This window comes from Rhododendron vialii, chromosome 10a (assembly GCF_030253575.1).
Source record: "Rhododendron vialii isolate Sample 1 chromosome 10a, ASM3025357v1".
Classification (NCBI taxonomy): domain Eukaryota; kingdom Viridiplantae; phylum Streptophyta; class Magnoliopsida; order Ericales; family Ericaceae; genus Rhododendron; species Rhododendron vialii.
Genome location: NC_080566.1, coordinates 27,086,441 through 27,094,247, shown reverse-complemented (window position 1 = coordinate 27,094,247; position 7,807 = coordinate 27,086,441). Strand labels below are relative to the sequence as shown.

Sequence of the window (7,807 nt, the reverse complement as noted above, 5' to 3'; positions counted from 1 at the left end):
GTAGCTCACTCTTATCTCACGTGTGTACTTGTAACTGTTATTGTTCTGGGTGTCATCTAACAGGTTATGTTGTGGGGTTGTGTAGTTTTTTATATTTCTATGGTGATTGGTCTTGAGCACTAATGTACACGTTTTAGTGTACATTACAATCCTTAAATTAGTACTTTGTTAGACCTATTTTGTATTCTAAATAATCTTAATTTTAGTTATTTTTATGTTTGCAGGTATCAAATAAGGTTGCTTAATAAATTGAAATCTAGAGACAAGAATAAATAATAAACTTGGAGTGATTTAAAATAAGAATTTGTGTAGCTCAAGTGGCAATGGCTAAGTGTACAAGAAGTAAAAGGTCTAGAGTTCAAGACAAGAGAGTGAAGCCTTTTATGCTTTTTATGTAATTCTTCTTGATTGCATCACCATGAGGAGCACTGAATCATTTTTTCTTAGTTCTAGAATCCCAGGCAGCCAACGAATTATTTTTCTAAAGACTATGTTCTCTTTGCTTCTTAAAAAGAATTTTTCAAAAGATTTTCCCTACTTTCAATCATTTCTCTATCTATCTCTCTCCACTTATTACCAATCCAAACTTAACTATTCCTCTTCCCAATTATCTCATCCCATCCTCCTTCTCATTTCTCAATAACTACACACATTTATTTCTACCCATTCCCCCATTGACCTACTTGGACTTTCCTACATCTTTAAAAGCAGAAGAAATGAGGAGGAAAGGGTGTGCTGGTTTTCCAGGAAAACCATTTTGCTTATTTCTAAAAGTGTTCTTCTTTTTACTTTGTGGAAAACCAAGCATCAAGGATATATATTTTCATTACTTGTAAGTTTATCTTCTTAATGCAATTCAATAAAGTTGTTTTCAATTATTGTCTTTCATTTCAATTATGAGTAGCTAAATTAGTTGTTAGGGCTAGGATGGAATTACATGTTTAAATATATATTTTATTTATGTGACTTAATTTCTCCAAACAAGAGCATAGTTTAAATTGTTAAGAGTTCTTCTTGTTCACTTGCCTATTTTTTATCGAGCCATTGAAATTGGATTTTCATTGTATTTTGTTGGATTCAATTTATGATTTGCAAAAAAATGGATATAAATTGTGTTTTGATGGATTCAATGAATGTTTTGATTTTATACATCTGTTTGGCGAAAGAAGAACTAAAATAATAAAAGCTAAGAAAAAATTGTCTTGTATATTTTCCACAATAAAAGAGCTTTGCTACCAACTTATTGTGTAGAAAAATCGGAGAATTGAGAAACATAAATATTATAGATATGATGCATGTAATGTATTCCAATGCCCTAGTATTTTTATCATCACTTTAAGTACTTTTAATTCTTGTAAGCTTATTTTTCTCAACCCAAACAAATATTATTGAACTAGATTAGGAAATTTAAGTTTGGATTACAAGAGCTATTCAACCGCGTTCCATCCGTAATAATCCCTATGGGTTCGACCTTGCACTTGCTAAACTATACTTAGGTATGATTCGCGCACTTGTGTGTACATTAAAATTATCAAGCACAGTGGTGGTGAAGGGAAAAAATAGATTCTAAAAATGCGGTTTGCTGACTTGTCGAGTTTTGCGGGAAAAAGTTGATAAGATGGAGCAAACTACAAAGAATCAGTCATCCTGGGATCTATTCTTCATTCACAGTTAGTATTGGTAAGGCTCTTGTCTTGCCTATCTAACTCTTGCATATTGATGGTGAATTCTATTTAACTATTGGGTGTGTGGGGAATGCCTGAAATTAGTTCAAATCTTATTTGGTCATTTTTATTCATGCTTTATTGTGCTCTACGTGATGTTTCAAGTTTGTAGTTGGGAAAGAATAGCGATTTTACTGATCATGTGTTGTAGGCTTCACATAAAGCATTGTTGGAGAAGTTATATGGGGGTGCAATATTTTAGATGGTACAACATTACAGTGTTGCTACCATTGTTGTTTGTATTTTGTATGCGTGAAGTAAAACATGTCACAAAAGAACACCTTTACATAATATCCAAGGACTCTTTTCCTTGCTTTTTTAAAGTATCAATCATACTATCCAGCGGCCGGCCGGCCGGACTAACTAATTCAGTTATACATCTCTTAAGCAAATTATAGCTTTTCGTTAAAATCTTGATGTGAATTTTTATTTCTATTTAGGAAGAGCTATTGAGGGGTTCCCAACTCACTCAACCTTTTCTACTCTAGAAGCATTTAGCAGTGTCACTGATAAGGATGTTGGGAAAGCAACTTTGGCGAAGGGCTTAGCGTTTCTAGTTGACAAATCTTCTAATCTTAATGAGACAAAACCCAAAACCCGTGTCAAGCTTAAGAGGTTACTTGAACTTCGTATAAAGAAGAGGGTGAAGGAGCAATATATTGATGGAAAGTTTCAAGACCTCAAGCACAAGGTGGTTGTCGATCCAGAAACTCTTCGGGATGCTTATGATTCTATTAGAGTGAACTCAAATGTTGAGAACGTGGATCATTATTGTTTTGTTCATTACAACACCCTTCTTGACAATGATTTTAACCAGGTAATCTATTTAATTATATCACAAGTAGGCTGGATCGAATCTAGTTTTCATGTTTTTGGTATTATTAATCCGTGCAAAATAGATTTGGTTTTCCCGTAATATTTACATTTGATGTTCAAGTACCATAAATGCTACTACTAAGAATGGTGGCCAAGTAACCATAAATGCTAGGACTAATCAACTGAAGAATGCTTATATTCTATTACAAACAGTTTTTTTGTGCAAGAATCCCATTTTTGAAAACTTTTGCAGTCAATGTCGTTGTTTGACATTCCTGATTCTCTTTCATTCGTTGCTAGCTTGTTGCAGATGAAACTATTGGCTACACACACAAACAAGAAAATTTGGGCAAAGATGCAAGGCCTTTCGACTGCAGAACAGGAGGTATATTTTAGTTTTGATTTTTAGCGAATACCTAACAGAGAGTATATCTTCCTTTATATCTATGAGGAGAAATTTCTCGAAGTTTGTCATGGCTTCATCAATGTGGTATTAAGTGCTATCAAATTGTCATTCATTTCAAAGATTAGTATGGAAATGAGTCATGATACCAACTAGGGTACAAAATGGAGACAATTAAATTTACCATAGTCTATTTTGAAGTGAACATTGTTGATTGCCCAAATTTTAAGGAACAATTATATTTGCATTGCTTTGATGCTAAACTTAATTCTATACAGGCCCAATTTATCTATGAAGAAGTTACTTTCTCATGAATACTTTGTTGGAGTTTGTCCCACATTGATTAATTATCTCTTCCAAATACTAGTATATAAGCATGGGCAGCCTCTCCACTCATTGCCAAATTGGTTTTGAGTTAGATGCTTTAACATGGTATCAAAGCTAGGGTTTCGGAGAATTTGTTCCCCTTTATTTGTGCCATTAGTCCACCGTTGTTGGTTGTGATCCATGCGTTATGGATCATTTGTTTAACCCTCTACGTGCGAGTCGGGGGTCGCACATGCGGGGGAGTGTTGAAGTTTGTCTCACATTGGTTAATTATCTCTTCCAAACACTAATATATGAGTCTGGGCAGCCTTTCTACTCATTAGCAAATTGGTTTTAAGTTGGATGCTTTAACATACTTCATGCAAAAATGATAGCTCAGTTCGTTCCCAATCACTCCCATGGCAGTTGCTCCCTTTGTAACTGGCATTTCTCTTTTGAATGCAACATAAAACCCATTCATCTATATCTGAATTCCTAAATAAACGGAAACATCGGATAAAACATATTTACAATTATTTATGAACTAGTAAGTGAAATTGAATAGTCCTCTCCTTGTGCAACATGTATTGTTGAAACCACAGCTGCACAAGTGATGTTACTGAATTTCCAAATCAGTCTCGACTCCAATTGGAGCTTCACCAACGTAGAACTCTAAATAATTTTACGTATGAATCTTCCATTTACTAACATGAAGATTCATGTAAAACACAAGAGTTTAATGGGGGGAGAGAGAGAGAGATTATCGTGGAGTTCCTATGCATCAAATGGATAGAGGTCATGATTAGGAATGATGTGTGGATAGGAAGGTAAGCATGAGTGTGTGACGCCTTATGATAGAGGATTGTTGGTTCAAGTCCAAACCTTGAGGGAGGTTCCATCTCCCATGTTCTCCATATGAAGGAAGAAACCAGAGAAACAAAAGGTAAGGTTTAAGTGAAAATTGTTATGGTAGGGTTTAGTTTCCAGATTTAGCAAGCATGATGAGTTAGTTTCTACACTATATTGCTGGTAAGAGCATCTCCAACTGTCTCATTTTTTCTTCCTTTTTGCCGCTTAGCAGAGCCAAACCCTAAAAACACTCACCCAACTGACTAGCCTCCCACCTCGGCAAAACCCCCTTTGCTACAGTAACTCACCACAACAAACGAGTTAGGAGCCCTTGCCCCCCCCCCTCTCTCTCTCTTTCTCTCTCTCTCTCTCTCTCTCTCACACATACACACATACACACAGAGTGTTGGCTCCAACATCATTGATACTGTGCACGATTTTATTGGTGTAGGTTTGATTCGTGCTTAATTTTTATGAGTTCGGTTCCAATTTGACAAAATTTCTGGATCATTTATAGGTTTGATCGTTGGATATTGCACTCAGTAGTAGATTTTGTTTAGGTTTGCTTCGATCAAGTAGGTGCCAAAATAGTCGCATAGGACTACACTCCACAGGACTTTCAATATCTCCTTGTGATTCAATTTTAGCGAGGTGGCTATAGCCTGCAGCATGTAGAACCAAGCACTGAGAGCATGCTAAAAACCAATTTACTGTTTTCCTTTGTTAAAACTGCTAGTTTTTAGTTAATATTCTTACCTCCTATATTGGAATACCCTCGGGACCTTTCTGGACATGTCCCACAATCCAAAAACATATAGAACGAAGCACTGGTTTGTTGACTCAAACCTGCGCGCAGTAGTGGTATACCGACGCGTATAGGTTTAGTCTCGACCAATGGTTGGCCTTTGCATGGGTAACTAGGTCTTGGCCTCCGTTTTTATCCTCATACTGTTTATGGGGTGTTTTGTTCATTTTGTGACTTTGTAGCCCTTTTAAACTGTCTGTGACTATATATTAACTGTCATATGAACTGCGTGGTTTGTCCTGGGTGTACACTGGTCATTTTTCAGAGCCTAGATGGTTGAAAATAAGAACTGTGAGTTTGAATCTACTGGCGCGTGCAGGTCTTGGTGTAGCGCACATAGGTTGGATCAGCATGTAGTGACTTGATCAGTGTATGCTGATTTCTTCCTGTGTATGACACTCCAAAATTGGGCTTTCCAGTCTGTTTAAACTTCCAGAAGAGTTTGTTTTCATCCTATACTAATTATTTCAATAAGCGAGCATGTCATCTATCACATCCTGCAAATTTGTTACAGTTTAAATCCCCATAAACTGTTCCCCTGCCCTAACTGGCCAAAAATTGATTAATGAGAGCGAATCGCAAATGTTTTACAAATGCCCGAGTAGAGACCGATCTCCAGATTGTGCAAGAAGGGTGCCTTAAAACCCTTTCCCTCTTGTAACCTAGCTCCTTAACCTCAGATATCAAGGGTACGACGGACCAATCTATAAGCCTTTTCAAATCAAACAACGTAGCAAGCGTTTCAAGTTTGGTTCCTTGAGTGTCGGACATTCAAACCCAAGTGGCGACTTTGAATTGAGTGTTTCGCCATGCTTTCCAAAAAGGGGGGCACCAGCTTATCGTGATCAATTTTCAGGGCGTGTGCCCACAATGATACGTTTTCCATATACAACAACTCTAAAGTTATGCTTAACGAATGTTACAGGATTGAGAATGTTCAACAAAACATTGGGATGTGAACAAACATGTTTTAGAGTAATTTAAAAATGTTTTGAGTGTATTAGAAATGATCGGAGGTCAATACAATCGAGAGGGGTTACAATGAGCCAAAATTGCCTCCAAGAGGTCTGGTATCGAGTGGTATCGATACCTAGTAGTTTCGAGTAGAACATTTCCAGATTTGACAAGAACATAAAACCCAACTCAAACAACGAAACAAGGCACGATCTAGGTACATAAACATCACATAAATGCATAACGAGAGTAAGAAATCCCTACCTCAAGTTTGGAGAGAAAAACCCCAAGATTACCCAAGTCCTAGACTCCAAAATCTTCAAGTTCAACCAAATACTCCTCCTCCAAGCAAGACCTACGAAATTCAAGCTCAATTACAAATTACGAAGATGGAAGGTAAATTGGAAGTGGGTTTGTGTACAGTTCTAGTTGTTTTGGAGAATTTTTGATTGAGAAAGAGAGAGAAAGAGAGAGATTCGGTAGAGAGTAGAGAGAAGAGAGAGCGAATGGGAGATGAGGAGAATGAAGAAAGTCTCCCGGAGAAATTATTGAGGTGGAGGAGTAATCCTCTACTTCTCGCACCACACACTCACATGTGCACCTCTCCCCTAATTACTCTTATACCCTTCCATGAACGCGCCAAACCGTATATCTGCACCGTCTATCTCGACGGGCCGTATGATTACAAAAGAAAAATACGGGCCTCAAAATACGGGTCTCTACAAATTTGCAGCGGTGGTGGCATCTGTGGTAATGTTTGGGGTGAACCTGATAGAGGCTGTGGTGGTTGGCTATGGTGGGGTGTCGATGTGGTGGTTGGTCTTGGGTGAGGGGTGGCGAAGGCACTGTGGCGGTGGAGGCAATGGGTGGCAAAGGCTATAAATTTGGGGTAGGGTTTTCTTTTCTTTTTTAGGTTGGGCTTTTGGCCCGTTAGGTAATTTGGGCTTTTGGCCCGTTAGATAATTTGGGCTTTGGTCTTGGGGTGTCCTGTTAGCTTCTTGCTAACAGGGTTTTTATGTTTTTTTTTGTCTTTAAAAAAAGTGACACAAAATGTAGTGATAGGTTGAGTTTGTTCTCATTGTATGACGCCCCCTTGTGGTTGAGCTTGTCCTCTGTGTTTGATGCTCCTTAGTGTGTTACTATATGATTTCTTTTATGTATCATTAATATTCATGATATGAGAAACTTTTTTGTCGATAAAAAAAACGTAATTATCACAAGGTTTGGCAAGCTATGTGTCAATTCATTTACGCCATTTGAAAACCCATATATACCATAATTCAAAGTTTGTTAGAATGACAAAATCATGAACCCTAATTTCATGCTCCAATCTATGGCATATGAATTGAACTTAAATCCACAGCACATACCTGAGAATGATGAAGATGCCATAGCCTTTACTGTATTTGTATGTTTTTTCTGCTACGAGATCGATCATACCAATCTCAAAATCACAAGTTTGAAAATAATGTTGTTCCAGAGAGAGAGAGAGAGAGACTCTCTTTTCTAGTGTGTCTAGAATATGTGTTTAAGTGAGCCAAACACATGTATATTGGACGAGGGTAAAATCTCCTCTAGTGCCCAATAAAATGGCCTTGCCTATTATGGGTCCCAATTAATCATATAGTACCAGGCCCACACTTAACAGAATATATACTAATAAATTAGGTGTACCCAAATAACCCATTACAAAATGGTGATTACTAACCAAATGGGTCTACTCAAATATTTTGATAGTCAAACTAATCCGGAACTTTTAATATGAATGACTATGCTAGTCCACAAATATGGAAGAAATCCAACTTTTTCCTACTTCGATAGCATATGTCATTATGTAAGACTTAAAAAGTGCTAAATATATCAGCAATATCCGGATTAGCTAAAGAGTGGCCACACCAAAGACTATCAAATGTTAGTTAGCACCATAACCCGTTCCTTTGTCCATAAGAG

General features: G+C 37.2%; 1 protein-coding gene across 3 annotated transcripts in view; it reads left to right on the top strand.

Annotated features, from left to right (window-relative positions):
• The first annotated feature begins 1,540 nt into the window (after positions 1-1,540).
• Positions 1,541-7,807, top strand: part of LOC131302328 (nuclear intron maturase 4, mitochondrial) — a 30,792-nt gene continuing 24,525 nt past the window's right edge. For 2 of the 3 annotated variants that reach the window (XR_009191705.1, XR_009191702.1), the window contains exon 1: positions 1,541-1,680. The gene's annotated coding sequence lies outside the window, so the exon portion shown is untranslated. Of the gene's footprint in view, positions 1,681-2,164; positions 2,475-7,807 lie in introns of those variants that run through there. The other variant, XR_009191703.1, reaches the window with a different exon arrangement.